This window comes from Leucopleurus acutus, assembly GCF_964270905.1.
Source record: "Leucopleurus acutus genome assembly, chromosome: 18".
NCBI lineage: Eukaryota > Metazoa > Chordata > Mammalia > Artiodactyla > Delphinidae > Leucopleurus > Leucopleurus acutus.
The window spans coordinates 17013413-17033326 of NC_139160.1; positions in this window are offsets into that span (position 1 = coordinate 17013413).

Here is a 19914-nt window from a genome sequence, read left to right on the forward strand (position 1 = left end):
TTTTTTCAGAACTTTGGGAAATGTTTAAGCTGAGAATGGACAGAGGAAACGAGTTTGGACCTTAATTCTTTTTTCCAAGGTTTAAAATCTTCAAATTGTACCTACAAGCCAGTAGAAAAAATTTTCCCTGAAAGTAGACCATTTCTCCAGTACAATATTTAAATGTGATGTCACTTTGATGAAAATGCCCCAGTATGAATTTACAGGTATGATTACTCAATTTAGCTTTTGTTTTAACTTTTTTAAAGGCAGGTTAGGGGAAGATTACTTGAAAGAAAATGATGCATACATAAAAACATCTCTAGTTTCCAGGGCTGACACTGAATGAAGGTGGATCAGATGGGACCCAAATCTTTCCACCATTAGAAGCACTCTTTGATGGAGAACCATATGCAAAAACCAAACCAAACCAAAACAAATGAACCTAGACACAGACCTCACACCCTGAACAAGAAAGAACTCAAAATGGATCAAAGACCTAAATGTAAAATGCGAAACCTTTTTTTAAAATAAGAAGATAGGCTCATAATACAAAACTTCTAAATTTCTAGAGGAAAACAGGAGCTCATCTGCATGGTCTTGGATTTGGGGGTGAGTTTTTGCATATAACACCAAAAACATGCTCCATGAAATGAAACATGGATAAGTTGGACTTTATTGAAATTAAAATCTTTTGCTCTGTAAAAGACACTATTACAAAAGTCAAAAGATATGCCACAGACTGACAAAGAACTTGTATCCAAACTACATGAGGAACTCTTAAAACTCAACAATAAGAAAATAAACAGCCTAATTTTAAAATGCGCAAAAGATCTGAAACAGATACCTCACCATAGGAGATGTACAGACAGTAGATAACTATGAAAAGAGGGGCAACATCATTTGTCTTTAGGGAATTGTAAATTAAAACAACAACAAGATACCATTCCACACATATTAGAATGGCTAAAATCCAAAAAACTGACCACACCAATTGTTGGTGAGGGTGCAGAGCCACAGAAACTTTCGTTCGTTATTGGCGGGAATGCAAAATGGTGCAACTGCTTCGGTAGACAGTTTGGCGGTTTCTTACAAAGCTGAACACAGTCTTACCATATAACCCATGAATTGTGCTCCTAAGTATATACCCAAAGGATCTGAAAGCTTATTTCACACAAAAAGCCTGCATACACACACAAAAAATTTTAAAGCACATGTATTCACAAAATGGGTAACAGGTGAGCACTTAGGACTACTTTGGGAGCAAATGAGGGTGAAAGTGAGAGAGAGAAGTAGAAAGGGTCTGACTACAGGATCCAGCCCCAGGAGAAGGGCATGCATGGACCAGGGGAGAAAACAAGAACTAAGTTCCGAGGGTGGTACCAGAAGGGCATGAGGGTACATGATAACGGGAGGAGGTGGGAAAATACAGTTCAGAATGAAAGCCTCCCTGAAAAGTCTTCTGGACAGACCTTGTTCTATGCAATGACCTCTCCCCTTTAGACCCAGTCTCTGTTATCAAAAGACTAGAAACGTTGGGCTCTTTCAAGAAAAACGACTACAGTCACATTTTCTTAGAAAAACAGTTTAGATTTGGTCCTTTTAGAGCCAGAATATTGTTTAAACGACAGCATGGGATGTACTTTCAGCCCTTTCCATATTCTATACACTTCTACGTCTTTGGAGCCAGACGCTAAATTGTTTCCAGCCAGTTAATAATGGTTGTGGTAGTGAAGCTCCCAGAGGACCCGAAGAAGGAAACTTGCCTGCATTTCTAGGGCTCTGTTCCATGTGTTGGCTGCTGGGTGGATTCGGATTAGTCAAATAAAGGGAGGAAATAAGGCATGGAAGTCAATTAGTTTACTGTATAACCCAAGCAGGCAATCCCCCAGGTTACAACCTGCTCATCAGCATGCCTGTGCTTCCACCAGCACGCCTGTAAATGCTTGCAATTTGCAGTCACTTTAGTTTAACTGCAAAGGTCAGACTGAGTCAAACAACAAGATGAGTGCCCCAAGAGAGCATTCCATGTAGTGCCATTGATTACATTTCTGTTTATTCGGTCATCGAGGCTATCAACAATCACGCTTTGAGGACCTGGTTGATGGGAAGTGACGTGCTAGGTGCTGCAGAAGGTACAAAGATGCGTTAGTCAAGAACTCTGCCTCAAGGGAACGCCCAGAATAAGGCTTAAGATGAGACATGCACATGTATAAATGTAACAACCTAACATATTTCACTTTTAGGTTAGTTAGTATGTAGTAATAATAGCTGTCATTTACTGATCTCTCACCTTGCGCCATGCGTTCTTGCTGATCATCGCAGCCACCTTGCTAAGCATGTCACACACATTTCATAGATAGGGAAGCTTAAACTCATTGACATTACATCGTTTTGAACTCTAAAGCAAGTGCTCTTAACACAACAACACAGCAACTCTGGTCCATCTATCTCCCATGAGATGGTCAAATAAAGTGCAAGTGTCATGGGGGCCAAAAGGAGGGAGAAAGAGTCTCATGCAGGAGGAACTAGGAAGACTTGTGTGTCTAAACTGTGCCTTGAAAGATTAGTAGGTTTTGACCTGAGGATATGGGAGAGGGAGGGAAGAGGTAGGACAGGGAAGATCTGCTAGGGGGAAGGAAGCCTGGAAAAAAGATGTTGTCCCTGGGGAAAGCCTAGGACCTGGGGAGGGAAGCATTATCTCAGGTACCGGAAGTGGAGTGATAAGGAAGCTGCAGAGGTAGGAGAGGCAAGTGATGGGAGCCTTGAATAACAGACCAGGATTTGAGAATACCTTAAAAAAAGCAACGAGAGGTCACTCAAGATTTTTGAGAAGGGGAGTAACCCAGTCAAAGCCCGGTTTCAGATAGTGGGGGACGGTGCAACAGGAGATGAGGAGAGCAGGGATGAAGCCACGGCATCTCCTCAGGTGAAAGAGTCAGTGCTGTGGGATGGAGAGAAGGGGATGGCTGCAAAGGCATTTAAGGAGATAGAATCCCTTGGACTGAATCACCAACATGAGTGGCAAAAGGAGGGGACAGAAATCTAACAGTCCTCTTGTGCCTGCAAAACTGGGAAGATAACAAATACTAAATTAGTCTCTGAACTGGATCACTGACACTTTCTCAATTGTTGGTTCTCAGATTGTTTTGACATGTGGGTCCAAAGACACTATTTAAATGGGCCTAAAGACACTAATCTCCATACTCTTGCTTACTACAAAAAGATTTTAAAAATGAGGCTACTATTATGAGAGTTAATGAAAAGACATAAAACTCTAAAAAGTTAACTCATGCCCAAAGCAATAGACTTGGACACTGTGAAACTCTTAAAAAAAAAAATATATATATATATATATATATATATAATATGCCAGCTTGGGGCCACCTGGAGAACCCCAAGATGACTAGTGGATCCACACCTGCACTGGAGAGCCCTCAGTATTATTCACCTGGGCAGGGGGCTGGTTACAGCTAACTTGAATTCATCTAATAACTCTGACTGTGGGCTACCATGTGCCACATTCTGTGCTCAGTGCTAAGGAGAGCCTTTCCTGATCAATTTCTTCTTCACATATTTCAGCCCCCCAGCCTCCTCTCTGAAGCCTGCCAACCCCACCTCTTCCCAACACATATTTCAAATAGGACAAAGTGCTGTTCCTACTTTATTCAAGCCAAAGAGACGTAATCTCTGTCACATTCAGACCTTCACCAACCAATGGCCTCCCAGATATCATCTCTCGCCCACCTTTCTATGTGTATTTATGACACTGATCTTGGGAGCCCCGTGTTCCTATTTTATGATTTCCCAGCCTTTCTATTGCCTGTACCAGCCCACGGTGTCCACAGTAGAGCCAAGCAGGGCTACAAGTCTGGCAGACCCCTCATTGGAGTTCAGCTTTTGCAGCCTTGTCCTGATGTAATCTGCAAACCAATTTGCTACTTAACTTCCCCAAGCCCTTATCAACGTTTTAGATTTCAATGTGCCTTTTCTAGGCTGAATATCTGTGTTTTCAATTATGTCACCCTAGGTGAATTACCCTTCCATTGTTCAAGGTCACACCTCCAGTTGTTATTTCCTGCCCATGCAGCTAGTCCCTTTCCCCTCCATCCCTTTGGGGCAGTTTCTCAATTGTCACTGGTGTTCTGAGATCCTATCTCTATCATGTTTCATCTGTAAATTTAATTATGAAGCTATGCCCCATTTGGCTTCATTTTATTCCATGGTACAAAAGTTTATTATGCATCCATTCTCCACAAGGCATCCAAAGATGTACTAGACATGCCCTGCTGCAGCTATATGAAAATGAAGTCCCTAAAAGGAGCTAGGTGCGCCTAATTTCATTCACATTGTTGAGTCCCCTCATCTGATCAGTAGACCCCTCTCATCCTGCACTCAGATTTCTACCCACAGAGGACTATTCCTTCTAGCACAAGTATTTAAGAAGTGGTTTTTAAAGCAGAAAGGGGAAGGCAGATGCAGAAAGGCTAAGTCAGAGCAGTTCTAGAAAACAATCACTAACTCAAGTCTTCCCAAAGAGCCCTGCCCTGCCTTCCTACCCCACGTTCAGTCGGGGTCCAAATGCACTTCCAAGTTTGCAGGTACAGGTCCTGAGCAAAGGCATAACTGGCTCCCCTGCTCACACTTGGGGTCCCATTGCCTGAGTTCAACTTTTCCCTTTGTTCTCCCACACTGCCTACCTTATCCCTTCTACAGAGGGGAGCATCCCCAAGTATATCTTTGGAGGGGGAAAGGCACCCCTCTGTATCCTACATACAGAGGCAGCATGCATGGCCCAGCCACATAGGTCACCTGTTACCCCAATGATGAATCCTTTCCAGGACCCTTCAGTCTGGACCCTTCCACTGTATTCCAGGCAAGTTTGATGGCTCCAGTAGCCCTTTGCTTATGGTGCTCTCACTTAATTCATGCAGGCTGTCTGCCTGTCCAGCACTGTCTGCCTTGTAAGCAGAAACTGGGAGCAGGACACACTAGTATATCAGTTATCTTTGTGTCTTCTCCTTGCCCAGCACAGGCAGGTGTTTACTGAATGACCCCTCAAACAAACAGAGAATATAAATGATCTTTTCAGACACTGTTTTGTCTCATTAACCAACTGCTTTTCATTGAGTCATTGGTTTTCAATTTCTTTAAAATTTTTATTGGAGTATAGTTGCTTTACAATGTAGTGTTAGTTTCTGCTGTACGGCAGAATGAATCAGTTTTACGTATACATATATACCCTCTTTCTTAGATTTCCTTCCCCTTTAGGTCACCACAGAGCATTGAGTAGAGTTCCTTGTGCTATACAGTAGGTTCTCATTAGTTATTGTCAATTTGTTTTTAACAAACAGAATCCTTACTTCGAACAAAGTCTTATTTGGAAGACCCACCTCCCCAGTATATAAAATGGTAATGGTGGAGCTCTTCTTGTTCACATAAAATGGAGAGCCCCCCCACCCCAGAGCTCTAACAGCACCTACTTGCACCCACCAAGCTAAAATTTTCAATCCACTTCCCTCCACATATATAAGTTTTTCACTTCTTTCAAGGCCCAGGCCAAATCCTTCTTCCCTCATGAAGACTTCTCTCTGATCATTGTATCCGTGGTGGGTGTTGCTTGTTTCTGAATTCCTGGAGATCCCATCGTCTGCCTTACTCTTTTGGCATATACTTAGTTTGAACCAATGAACATTCACATCCACTGCGGCTTGCTAAAGGCCAAGTGATGTGCTTTAAATACATTATCCCATTTAATCCTCAGGGCGACCCTGTGAAGTAGATGCTATGATCATCTCGTTTACTGATGAGGAAATAGAAGCTCAGAGAGGTTTAGCAATCTGCCAAGGTCACACAGCTAGTCACTAGCAGTGCTAGGATTTAAACCATGAGCTACCTGATTCATTGTTTCCTGTTTTAATGTGCCATTATTTTATCTCTCCAACTAGATTGTGAGCCGAAGTGTAGAAACTGCATCTCTACTTCTTTCTCTCTCTGCCCCATCCTTAATACAGTGTTTTACCCTGAGGAAGCATATAATTAATAATTTTTCAGAGCTTCCTTTGTTCCCTGCAGTATATTGCATAGTTCTTCACCTTTTCCTCCTCTGACATCTATCTGGGTAGAGGCTGCCAGCTTCAGAATAGGCTATGATCTCACCTCTTTATTCCTAGAGGAACATTCTATTTCTGAAGCTTGCAAAGACAGGTTTTCACTGCTGAAAATATTAGGCACTTCTTCCACAGGCTGGAAGCTAAGCGGGAGTTTCACAGGAGGAAAAAAACAACAGTGATCTCCTCAAATGGAGTGGGGAGGCTCAAGGCAGGAAGTCGAAGGTACCGTTGGAACAGCTCCAGGGAGAAGGGAAAGTGGAAAGGAAAGAGACACTATTTAGATTTTTACCACTTGGGACCCTATCCCCAATTTAACTTTTGGATAAAATCTTAAAAACAGCCAAGTAGTAAAAGTCCTGTTCTCCATGAACTCTGACCCCTCTGCCTGTTTGGGATGTCACTGAGAAAGGCTACATTTTGTGCACAGCAGCCCTGAGGGGATGCCCAGTGGCCCAGGTGGGGTGATTGATTGGGGGAAGCCCCAGGGGCACGCCACCCTCCCTGCACCTGCGCTCTGAATAAACAGAGGGCTGCCTTCTGCAGGGGCCCCTTCCTGACCACCCCCAGCCCTTCTTGGGCCTCACCCCTCGAGCCCCCTTACTTGAAAATTAACCACAGGTTTAAAATGAAAGAGAAGATGATGGCTACATGAGCCCAAAGTGTATGCAAATTGAACTACAGGATGAGCAGAAAACAGAACCTTAATAAAATAGGCACCTCTGTAGGCTAATACTAGGATCTATTCCCTCTTAAATTTCAGTTTTATGTCCTTACTACAGCATATGTAACAATATTGCTGAAATGTCAGGTGGTTAACCACACTTTAATTTTAATGTTTTGATTTGAATAGCTGAGTTAAATTCAATGATTTCAATAGAAGTCTCATTTGTCTTGAAGTATTTGCTTCAAATACTTGTCTCTTCTTTGGAAATATGATAAACAGTCTTCAATGCCTGATATAGTTATAAAATACATGGATAACCAATCAAATTTGCTCTTTAATGACTTTTGCAAAAGGCAAATGAGGACAGGAGTGACATTTTTGAAAACAAAACATATGCACACATGCACACATACAAGCAGAATGTGCTTTGAGAAAGAAAAGCAGGGGCCAGATGACAGGCATGGTTCCGGGATGTTCAGACAGTTGTACTTTCTGAGACAAATAAATATTTGTTTTCAGAACCAAAATGTATCTTATTATGCACTGATGAAAGTTACTATTGTTACAATAGATACAAAAATTTAAAAAAACGACACTCAGTTTAAGCGCTGAATTGAAAATGTTTAGTGTTTTCTATCAATTTCCTGATTCTCCTAAGATCTGAGTCATATGGATAGCTGTTCACCCTCCTTTTCTCTTTTCCCTTCTGATAAAAAAAAAAATTGGAATAGATCATGCAAAATACAGAATAAAAACACATAGCTTGAAGGAAAGTTGTTTGTGGAGAGAGAGAATCAATAAATGAATGAATATACAAATAAATAAACCCAATAGCAGAAGCCATCACAAGGAAAGTCAAGAGACAAAAACAACCCAGAAAAGAATTGTGAATTATCAATAGAGAACAGTATGGAGGTTCCTTAAAACACTAAAAACAGAGCTACCATATGATCCTGCAATCCCACTCCTGCACATATATCTGGAGAAAAAACATAATTCGAAAAGATACATGCACCTCCAATGTTCATAGCAGCATTATTTACAATAGCCAAGACATGGAAGCAACCTAAGTGTCTATCCACAGATGAATGGATAAAATATACACACACACACACACACACACACACACACACACACACAATGGAATATTACTCAGCCATAAAAAAGAATGAAATAATGCCATTTGAAGCAAGATGGATGGACCTAGACGTTATCATACTAAGTGAAGTAAGCCAGACAGAGACAGACAAATATCATATGATATTGCTTATATGTGGAATCTAAAAAGAATGATACAAATGAACTTATTTACAAGGCAGAAATAGACTCACAGTCATAGAAAACAAACTTATGGTTACCAAAGGGGAGGGGGGAGGGATATATTAGGAGTTTGGGATTAAAATATACACATTACTATATATAAAATAGATAACCAACAAGGACCTACTGTATAGCACAGGAAGCTATACTCAACATCTTGTAATAACCTATAATGAAAGAGAATGTAAAAAAAAGAATATATATATATTTAACTTAATCACTTTGCTATACACCTGAAACTAACAAACATTGTAAACCAACTATATTTCAAAAAAAATTTTTTAAATTGTGAATTATATCAGAAAGGGTTCATTTCCTTTATATATAAAGAGCACCAACAAATCAATAAGAAAAATTCCAATAATCCAATGTAAAAAAAATGAGCAAAACAGATGAACAATTCACAGAAAAGGAACTAAATATGGCCCTGCATATTTAGTATGAGAAGATATTCACTCTTATTCAAATGGGAAAAATGAAGAAGAATAATTCTATATTCTGGGAAAATGGGGAAATAGACTGATGGGGGTAAAAAGATGTACAACTTCTATGGAGGACAATTTAACCAAATCTGTCAAAATTGCAAATGCATTTATTCTTTGACCCAGCAATCACAATTCTAAGAATTTCTCCTATGTATATTATTTTACACATGTGAAATGACATATGTACAAAGTTATTTACTATAACACTGCAATAGCAAAAAGTATTTTAAAAATCCAAGTGGCAGGCAACAGGGGGCTAAACGAATTATGGTACAGCTCCACAATTCTTTATCTGAAACCCTAGGGTTTGATGTGGTTTGCATGTCAGAATGTTTTGAAATTCAGAAAGTTAATACAGTGCAGGTACTATATATTACGTAACACCCCAGAGGATTCTTAGGCAACACTCAGTAATCAAATCCACTAATATTTCTGTGGAAAAACTATGAATATTCATACAAAGTGGGAGAAACAACTCATGTCAATTATGTTTTTCCGGCAAAATGAGTTTGCCACAAACTTAGGAAAACTTTTGGTTTCAGGTTTTTTTCTTTTTTAAGTTAGAAATTACAGATAGGAGACTGTAGGCATGCCATCCATACCATGGAATACCACAGAGCTGTAAATAAATAAAAATACAGTTTCTGCACTCAACAATCTCCAAGGTACTCTAAGTAAAAAAAAAAAAAAAAACCTGTGTGTACAAAAGGGGGAGACAGCATAAAGTATGTACGGTAGTTTCCCTCTTTCTGCAGGGGATACCTTCCAAGACCCCCAGTGGATGCCTGAAAGCACAGAAAGTGCCAAATGCTTTATATACTCTGTTTCTCTCTACACATACACACTCATGATAAAGTTTAATTTATAAATTAGGCACAATAAGAGATTAACAATAACTAATAATAAAATAGAACAATTATAACAATATAATGTAATACAAGTTATGTGAATGTGGTCTCTATCTCAAAACATCTTAGCACAGATTTAATGCCTTTTCCATCCTCAGTAAGCACTTGTCACACACCGTGGCAATAACTTGCAGTTTGAGGAGTGACAGTAAAAACTAGCATGAGTTTCTTTTTCCTTCTTCACAATTTCAGGGTTAGAAGATTTGATCTTACTATAGATTTAAGCCACCGCAGCATAAGATTTTTTTTTCTTTCCTTAATAAGTCAAGAACTTTCACCTTTTCACTTAAAGGAAGCACTTTACGGTTTCTCTGGAATTTCCGAATTGCCAGTATCACTACGTCTGTGCTTTGGGCCATTATTAAGTAAAATGCAGGTTTCTTGAACACAATCACTGTAACACCAAGATGGTTAACTTAATAACCTAGACAGCTACTAAGTGATTAACAGGCAGGATATGCTGGACAAAGGGATGATTCATATCCCAGGTGGGACAGAGAGGGTAGGAGAGAGACTTCATCACAATACTCAGAATGGCGCACAATTTAAAACTTAAGAACTTTTCATTTCTGGAATTTTCCATTTAATATTTTCAGACCTCTGTTGACCCCAAGTAATTGAAACCATGGAAAGCAAAACCGCGGATAAGGGGGACTATTGTATGTATTTGCTTTTGTAAGCCAAAGATAGCTCTGAAAAGACTACATTTATTTCTGGAGAGAGAAACTAAGGGGAGTTTAGGAACTATGGCTGAGAGACAGACTTCACTGTATATGGTTACATACCTCTCCTATGCAAATATATTACCGTAACAGAGCAAATAAAAACATTTACATTTTAATTGCTAAACATAATGTGCATATGGATTACCAATGGATGCTCAGGCTTCATCCTTGTATGGAAGTTCCTCACGGTACCAAGTATTAAGTACCAGGTATGGGTCAGGCACTAAGCTAGGTGCATGGCCCAGATTATAGCTGGGCATGTGAGGTAGGCATGAATATCCCCATTTTAGAGAGAAGGAAACTAAGCTTCAGTTAGAACCATACAACAGTAAGTGAGAGAACTGGGATTCATACCCAAGGCTACCTGAGCCTGAGTGCTATGCACAAAAGAACATTGGAAAATAAGAGGAAGATGGTTATCTATTGAGAACATATGTGGAATTTATGACCAGACAATGATTCTTTTCTTGAGCACAATATTTGGGACATTTGAAATCCTGCTCTGCTCTAACTCCTCTGGGCATTGTTAATGCTATGGCACCAGTGAAGCCTGCAGAGCAAGGGGTCTGTGCCCTGGGTATGGGTTGGAGAGGGCAACTTGTCCATCACAAAGAGCTAAAGCCCTGTAGGGTCCAGTGTGGACATGTTTGCCCACAATGGACAAGTAGTCTGGTCAGAGAATGCACTGTCCTCTTCAGATTGCTCATTAGCACTGGCTGGGGAGGAAGGGGCAGGAAGGTGCTATGGACTGAGTGTTCTTGTCCCCTCAAAATTCAGATGTTGAAATCCTAATCCCCAGTGTGATGGTATATGGAGATGGGGTCTTTGGGAGGTAATTAGGTTTAGATGAGGTTATGAGGATGGACCCCTCATGATGAGATTAGTGCCCTTATAAGACAAGACTTGAGAGAGCTTGCTTCCTCTCCCTGCTCTCCACCATGTGAGGGTACAACAAGAAGATGGCCATCTGCAAACCAGAAAGTGGGTCCTCACCAGACACTGGATCTGCTGGCACCTTGACCTTGGACTTCCCAAACTCCAGAACTGTGAGAAATAATTATTATTTATTTCTGCCTGTTATGGCAGCCCAAGATGACTCTATCTCTGGAAAGGATCACTTCTGGTCTGAAGGACTGTATATTTGAAAGTACAGTTTGCAATTAATCAAAACTGACCAATACCAATTACATTTATCTTTTCAGTCATTATTCCCTTTGTTCTGTGATTGAAAGAAGCAAAGTAGAACAGTATAGACACTTGTCTCAGGATCAAGTACATCTGGACCCATTGATGTGGGAAAAACTGATGGAAACAGTGCCAGCTCCAAAACATGCAGGGTCTCTCCCTTCCCAGAACCTCAACAGGCCACACGCACATCTCCCAGTCTCATGTCCCCACCCTCCAGGAACAGAAACCAGATGGGAGTCCTTGAAAATTACACTGACCATTAACAAATGACTTCAGAAGAATTAAGGAAGTAATGAGTTCTAACAACTGACACGGATTTGAGGCTGGACTTCTCGGGTGACCAATTGTCTCTGTTTGTTCTAGGACTATTCCAGTTTTAGCACTGAAAATTCCATTCTAAGAGACCCATCAGTACTGGATAAATAAGGATGACTGGTCACCCTGCCTAGGTTTCAATTCCAGCTCCACCACTTCTTAGCTATGTGACCTTGAGCAAGATACTTAGCTACTCTGTATTTCAGTTTTTCCATGCTTAAGATGCAGAGAATAATAATACCCGCCCCACAGGGTTGTTATGAAGATTAAATGAATATTTGTAAAGTGCTTAGAACAGTGCTTGGTAAGAGCTATATAAGTGTTTGTTAAACGAAAGAAAGTGTGTTAAACTTTGTTGAGTCTTGTTGTCTTTGTTCATAACCAGTGTGTGCAGCAGACACTGAGCACACTTAAACTACATGACTGTGTTGGTGGAAACAGAAGCAAGAGGATATAAGTAACTTTCATCAAGACAGTTACTAGGTGAATCAATATGTCCAAAGCCAGGACAAGAAGCCAGCATTCCATTTGTCCCTGCTCAGCCCACCCTTCTGATCCCTCTGGTTCACACCTTTTGCCCTCACTGATTGCACATAGTAGGCTCGTAATAAATATTTATTACATGAATGCATAACTTTTTCTCAGACAGGCCTATTCAGGGTTGCTGGAAGGAGTTTGTATTTTCACTTTCTCTTATTTATTTGCAAAGGAGCTAAATCTTAGTAGCTAATGCTAAGGTTCCTAGCACACTGCTTACTTATGATGAGATTTCCTGAGACTGTAAAATGAAGCAATTACTGAGAAGATAGAAGGTTCTTCTTCTTTGGCAGGTATTTATGGTCCTGAATCTGTGGGTAGCCTGAACACAAAAACGCGTGCGTTAGTCATAAATCGGTCAGTGCTCTGGACACCTAAAGACTTGAGAGGCTGCAGCGCGGCTTGGAAGGCTGCTTCTGGAGAGACGTTTGCACAGCCGTGCACATGTACACTCAGTCACTTCCCTGCTCTCCTGTACAAACCTGTATGCGTTCTGGGGACCTACCAGGACACATGGGCCCACCTGCTTGCTGGGTTCTACTCCAGCCAAGTCCCAAGTCAATGTCAGAGCCCATGCTGAACCACAGACCTCAAGATACACAGGGAAGCCCTGCAAAAGTCTCTACTCCTGCACTGCTTAACCAGCAGCATATGTTTTTTTGGCTAAAAGGTGTTTAAATGAAATCATTTTTTCCATATTACTTTGAAAAGTTTATTTCATCAGCATGAAAATGTTTAATATTATTTGGGGGTTTTACAAAAAAAGAAATCACCATTTTGAAGATGTTACTTTTTGATTAACTTAGGGAAAAGACCACGGTGATATTTAACCCTTTCCTCAAAGGATGCAAGTGACTTGGGCTTTAGATGAACAGTGCTTTGGGAATCAAACAGCACCAATGTCTGTGCTAAATAGAGAAAGGGAGGCTGGTTCCCTACACTGTACAGGTGTAGAGTGATGTGCTTGGTTCAGTCTGAGTGATGACTGTAAGAAAATAGAGCAGCCCCCGCACCCCACCTCTGCTGCCCAGTCAGCTTTGCAAGGTCACTGATGTGCCACCAGGAAACTATGTGCCAGTGATATCTCCCCACAGCTGGCAGATTCTGGAACTATCGCAGCTCTTTCCCCAGAGAGCCACATTCCCTAGAGGGGGCAAACACTTCGATGGAAAAGCTCTAGGAACCCCTGGAAGGCTGGGCTAGGGAATTCAGCCTCCAGCTTCCCTTTTTATTCAGCAGAAAGCATCTCTCTCTGATAGTTTTCACCCCGAGCAACAAAATCAGACTGCTCCAAGCTGAGTCCTGAACAGGCCTGCTCCTGACACGGGTCCCAGTAGGCCTAGGACAAGAAATGTAAATGGAGGAACGCTTAGTGTAGGTCTAGATATTTAAAAGTGACACAGCAAGCTAATAAACTGTGAAATGTGTCTACTCCTCCATCTTAATAAATACACCTGGAAGACCTAGTACACATTTTGAATTCACAGACTCCAGAACATGGGGGCTTAAGGAAAGCTGCGCCCTGTCACCCAGCTCCTAGCCTGTGATCCATCCTATTACCCTTTCCTCCCTTGGTTCTGTCCAACATCACAGAGAGCTGACAGCCCAGCCCTCGATTCCAAGCTCTGCCTTCACTGCCCACACAGCACCCCACTGGCTCATCCTCAAGGCCAGATACCAGATCGCACACGGGCCCTGGAAGGGGGCTTGGGCTGCTGTGCAGCCGTTAAGGGTCCTGGGTCCCAGCTCTCTAGGGGAAGTCTAGTAAAGGCTGTGCAAGCTCTGAGTAGGCTCATGGACCCTGTACCTGGAGGGCAGCTGTAGGCAGAGGGGAGCTCAGAGGAGCCTTCTCAAAAGCAGGGCCCGGGCCAGGCCTCACTCCCAGGGCATCAGCATTGAAGAGTAGAGAGTGCAAATCAGGGTAGCAGGCAGGAAAATGCAGGACCTCGTCAGGACTGCTCAGTTCCCTGATGCAGGAGCAACTTCTGCTTCCATGAACTGGGAGGAGGTGGGGAGAGTTGGGGAAGGGGGGCACCAAAAGGTCTGAGTATTGCTCCACTCAAGGGGTGTGAGTGAATGAAGGGGGGCATTTCACTCTAACAAGATGAATCAGGGTCAACTGTTTGGGACTTGGCATGGGCTGAAATTTTTATCTCTGGCAATATCCCCTGTCTTTCACAGACACAATGTCAAAGGAAGGTCAGACGTTAAAGTAACCACAAGAATGGATCCTAAAAATATGTTCTTCGTAGCTGTAGGACTTTGAAGAACTTTTCCTTTAAATGAGAGAATGGGAGCGGGGATGGCATCTTAATCAAGCAGCCTTTCGAAGTCCTAATGGTTTTCAGGTTTTCTCAAGACCTCTCTATAAAACCAAAGGATATAGATGAATTAAAAAAAATTTAAGCAAATATGGGAGAAAAATAGTACAAAAGCCTGAGGTTTGGTGAAAGAAAAAAATCAAGAACAGAGCAGCAGAAAATCAAGCTGATGAGAGCAAATGAAGCACCAACTGAATCTGATGCAGAAAAGGTGATCTTGTGCGCAGCCTCTTGAGACTGTACATCATGATGCAAACACTGTATTTAGTTAACAGTTCTGTTCCAAGAAATTCAAATTCTCACTCTACTGACATCAAATTCTGTCTGTATTCTACACTGCAACTTGTGTTTCTTCATACCCTCTCCTTTTGTGGGAGAACCTGTCCTTTCTCTTTTCTCTGTGCTCTTAATCTTGTCCCCATATTCAAAAGGGTCATAAGACATGGTGGGGACGGATTACTCTGAGAATGAGACGCCTCCAGACTTGGGTGTAGAGGTTAACAGAGTATGAAAAGGAACTTAGCGGCCAAGAATTGAGGGAAGAGGCAAAAATTACTTTTGTCACCAGTAAGAAATTTTAGACTTCCAGAGGTTTAATAACTTGTCATAAAGCAAGAGTGGAAGCCAGAAAGAGCTGCAGACCCCCAAGTACCAAACCCGCTCCAGGCACCAGGGTTCAAGCACAGCTCCACTACCATTATCCCTGCACAGGGAAGAGCCCCAAAGCACAAGAACACAATGGTTCACAGAGGAAATATGAAAAGCAGCACGAAAATAATTATGGGTTGGAAGGATTTACTCCAAAGGCTTAACTCTGTATAACCTGGCCAAGAGATCACACTGCTAAAGTGAAATATGATAGTGGTGGATATGAAACAAGCGTTCAAAGGGCATAAACAAAGGCTTAGGCTACTCCAAGGAAAATATAAATTCAGTGATGTGATGGAAAATATAGGCTCACTTTGAGGGCAAATACTATACTGGGAAGATCTATTAATCTGTTGACAGTTTCTCAAAGAAAGTGATGGCAGCCTGCTAATTTGCCTCATTTGAATCCAGTCTGTACGAGGAGCTGGTAAATATATCTCAGGGAGCAGTGCTGTGCAGCAGGCGAGGGATGGGTTGCCTTCGTATATCTTGTCCATTTTTCATCTTTATGATTATTCTCTCCAGTTTCCTCCCATTCTCTTTTCCATTCTTTTGCCAACCCCCTCTCAGATCCACAAAATCCTGTGCTATGGAAAACTCTTTCTAGGATAAGGGAAGGGAGTGATGACTGATGGATTAGGATTAAGAATGGGGTCAACAATTGTTCTGCATTACCCAGACGCTTATTAAGCCAACCAAAAGGGCTGTCATCTCAGGTTCTCCTCTGCACACCTGGCTCCCCTGCATCTCTGCTGCCCCGTACCCCAGGACAATCTCACCTCTCACCCCTTTACAGCAGGAGGATGGCAATTTCTTTAATGCTTTTTCAAGGACTTTCATTTCTGTCCAAATAGCTTCTAGCACTGCCAAGTGAAAGGAGAGGTGTCACTATCATCCAGACTATAAACAAGCAGTATAGTCTTATGTGAATCCAACTGAAAGAGAATTTTACTGGAAGGTCCCTATAGCAAACCACTTTTTCCAGATGTCAGAAAACCTGGGGTCTGTGTGAAGAAAAATGCAGCGTTTTGGACCTTTCCTCTGTTATATCTGAAGAAGGACACAGATGAAAGTCCCCATAAAGAAAATGTTTGCTTCAACTCGTGCTGCTCTGCGCTCTGAGGTTGCCCCCAACAGCCCTTGATTTAATATTTTAGAAACACACTATTGTGTGAGAGGTGAAATGGTCCTGGGAAAGCAGGACTTGGACCCTGGGTTTTATTTACTGAAATAAAGATTGCAGAAATACATAGGGATGGAGAAAATGGTTCTGAAATATGTTCCTCATTATAACCCCGTTGCCAGCACTTAAATAAAAGGGGGGTTTAAAGAAGAAAATCCCTGCGTGGAGTCCCAGGGGAGCAATACTGTCTTAGAGATATCTGCTGACACAGCTGATGCACACTCAAGACGGCTGCCGAGATGAAGTGCTCTGTGGTTTCACAAAAGTAGAAGCAAATCCTTCAACTAAGGAATAGTCATACTGTGTGGAAATAAAACCACATCAGGCTCTGCTGATGTTAATTTATGAAGAACCTAGCTTATTTTCCTACATTGAGGAAGCACCTAATATAAACAACAAAACCCAAAGAATGAATTAGATTTTTTGGTAAATCATAAAATATTACCATAATAAAGCTACAACTTGACAACAGAGTTGTTCTCTGGAGTACATCAAGAGCCCAGCTGGCCTTCCTATTGTCCTTCACCCACATTCCTTCCTCACTACTTCTTTCCCACATCTCTGTCCTCTGTTTGTCTTCTATATTTCTTCCCCAAACCCAGTTAATTGGGAACGTGTGCCCTCCGTCAGAAAGTTTTGCTCTGTCCCTTCTAAGTGGTCAGGTACATATGCTTGCCATCCTCCTGGAGTTCTGAAGTCTTGCAATAGGTTAGGGGCACCCTGTTCTTTAATAAATAAAGAGGCTTGTGGGGAATCCAGCAGGCTCTGCGATATCTCCGGAGTGGCAGGGGTACGGAGCTTGGGTCTTGGTGCAACTTCTGGCTCTGATTTTCTGCTCCTAAATTCCCTCTCTCTTGTCTGTTTCTTACCCCTGAAGTAGGCTGGCCCTTTTCTGCTCTACATGCCCCTATGCTGGGCATCCTCCCCATTTCATCTCTCCCCAGAGTAGCAGACTTTTACTGAAGATTGGGGTTTATGAGATCAGATGATGAGCAACTGCAACACAAAAACTGTATGGAAAACAATTTAAAATTAGACATCCTGAAATCAATATGTCAGCAAGTATTGCAAGGTTGAAAGGGGCCTTAAAGACTATTTAATCCAGTTGTCCTCAACTCTAACAGAACCAATGTCCCGTTTTTTATAACAAATATTTTCTAACATCTCATTTAGTATTCTAAAATGAACTCCACAGATAATATATTATACCTACATGCATAATTTTTAAATAATTAATACCTTTCTCTAATTAAAATGTAAACTAAAATTAAAAGAAAATAATTTATAATTTTAAAAGGCTGGCATTTTCCTATGTAAATATTCAGGCATAACCACTCTAGAAGACAAAGCCAGATGACAGTATCAGGAAAAAAAAATAAGGTTTTGCAATGGGCAAAAAAATGTGTAGATTACTGAGTGCCTTGTTTCGCACACTTTTCTGGGATATCTTTATCATTCATTCATTGCGTTTGAGCTAACAACTCTGTATGCTGTAAAAAAAAAAACAAATGGCAGCCCTGCAAATGATTCTTTTCCATAGACAAGTAAAATGTGTCTAGTAGAGTATAAATGACTATTTCCCTTGGATACCAATCAGTTTCCATCTATTTGTCTATTTACAAATTTATCTCAGCATTCTATTAATTGGTGGGTTAAATAAGAATCTTTGACACAGGCTATATTAATCAGGGCTCTCCAGGGAAATAGAACCAGTAGGATATATGCAAATATATACAAGACATTTATTATAGGAATTGGCTCATGTGATTATGGAGGCCAAGAAGTCCCAGGATCTGCTGTCTGCAAGCTGGTGAAACAGGAAAGCTAGTGGTATAATTCAGTCCAAGTCCAAAGGCCTGAGAATCCGGGGGCCAATGGTGTAAGTCTCAGTCTATATCCATGTCTGAATGCCCAAGAACCAGGAGCACCAATGTCTCAGGGCAGGAGAAGTTGGATGTCTCGGCTCAATCAGAGGGGGCATATTTGCCCTTCCTCTTGTTTTATTTAGGCCCTCAACAGACTGAATGATGCCTTCTTGCATTGGTGAGTATGATCTGTTTACTCAGTTCACCAATTCAAATGCTAATCTCCTCCAGAAACACCCTCAACAGACACATCCAGAAATATTTTACCAGATATCTGGACATCCCTTACCCTAGTCAAGTTTAAATTAACCATTGCACAGGCTCATTTTATAGCTGAATGAAAGTCATAATTACAAGCACTTTCAAAAGTTATCCTTCAGAGGACCTTCAAGATGGTGGAGGAGTAAGACATGGAGATCACCTTCTTCCCCACAAATACATCAAAAATACATCTACACGTGGAACAACTCCTACAGAACACCCACTGAATGCTGGCAGAAGACCTCAGACTTCCCAAAAGGCAAGAAACTCCCCACGTACCTGGGTAGGGCAAAAGAGAAAAGAAAAAACAGAGACAAAAGAATAGGGACGGAACCTGCACCAGTGGGAGGGAGCTGTGAAGGAGGAAAGGTTTCCACACACTAGGAAGCCCCTTCACAGGCGGAGACAGGGGTGGTGGGAGGGAAGCTTCAGAGCCATGGAGGAGAGCGCAGCAACTGGGGTGCAGAGGGCAAAGCGGAGAGATTTCCGCACAGAGGATCGGTGCCAACCAGCACTCACCAGCCCGAGAGGCTTGTCTGCTCACTCGCTGGGGTGGGGTCAGGCTGGGAGCTGACGCTCAGGCTTCAGAGGTCAGTTCCCAGGGAGAGGACAGGGGTTGGCTGCGTGAACACAGCCTGAAGGGGGCTAGTGCGCCACAGATAGCCGGGAGGGAGTCCGGGAAAATGTCTGGACCTGGCAGAGATGCAAGAGACCATTGTTTTGGGGTATGCAAGGAGAGGAGATTCAGAATACTGCGTAAATGAACTTCAGAGATGGGCGCAAGCCACGGCTATCAGCGCGGACGCCAGAGATGGGCATGAAATGCTAAGGTTACTGTTGCAGCCACCAAGAAGCCTGTGTGCAAGCACAGGTCACTGTCCACACCTCCCCTCCCGGGAGCCTGTGCAGCCCGCCACTGCCACGGTCCTGTGATCCAGGGGCAACTTCCCCAGGAGAACATACGGCACACCTCAGGCTGTTGCAACGTCACGCCGGCCTCTGCCACCGCAGACTCGCCCCACGTTCGGTACCCCTCCCTCTCCTGGCCTGAGTGAGCCAGAGCCCCCTAATCAGCTGCTCCTTTAACCCCGCCCTGTCTGAGCGAAGAACAGACACCCTCAGGCGACCTACATGCAGAGGCGGGGCCAAATCCAAAGCTGAACCCTGGGAGCTGTGTGAACAAAGAAGAGAAAGGGAAATCTCTCCCAGCAGCCTCAGGAGCAGCGGATTAAATCTCCACAGTCAACTTGATGTACCTGCATCTGTGGAATACCTGAATAGACAACGAATCATCCCAAAATTGAGGCGGTGTGCTTTGGGAGCAACTGTAGACTTGGGGTTTGCTGTATGCGACTAACCAGTTTCTAATTTTTATGTTTATCTTAGTTTAGCTTTTAGCACT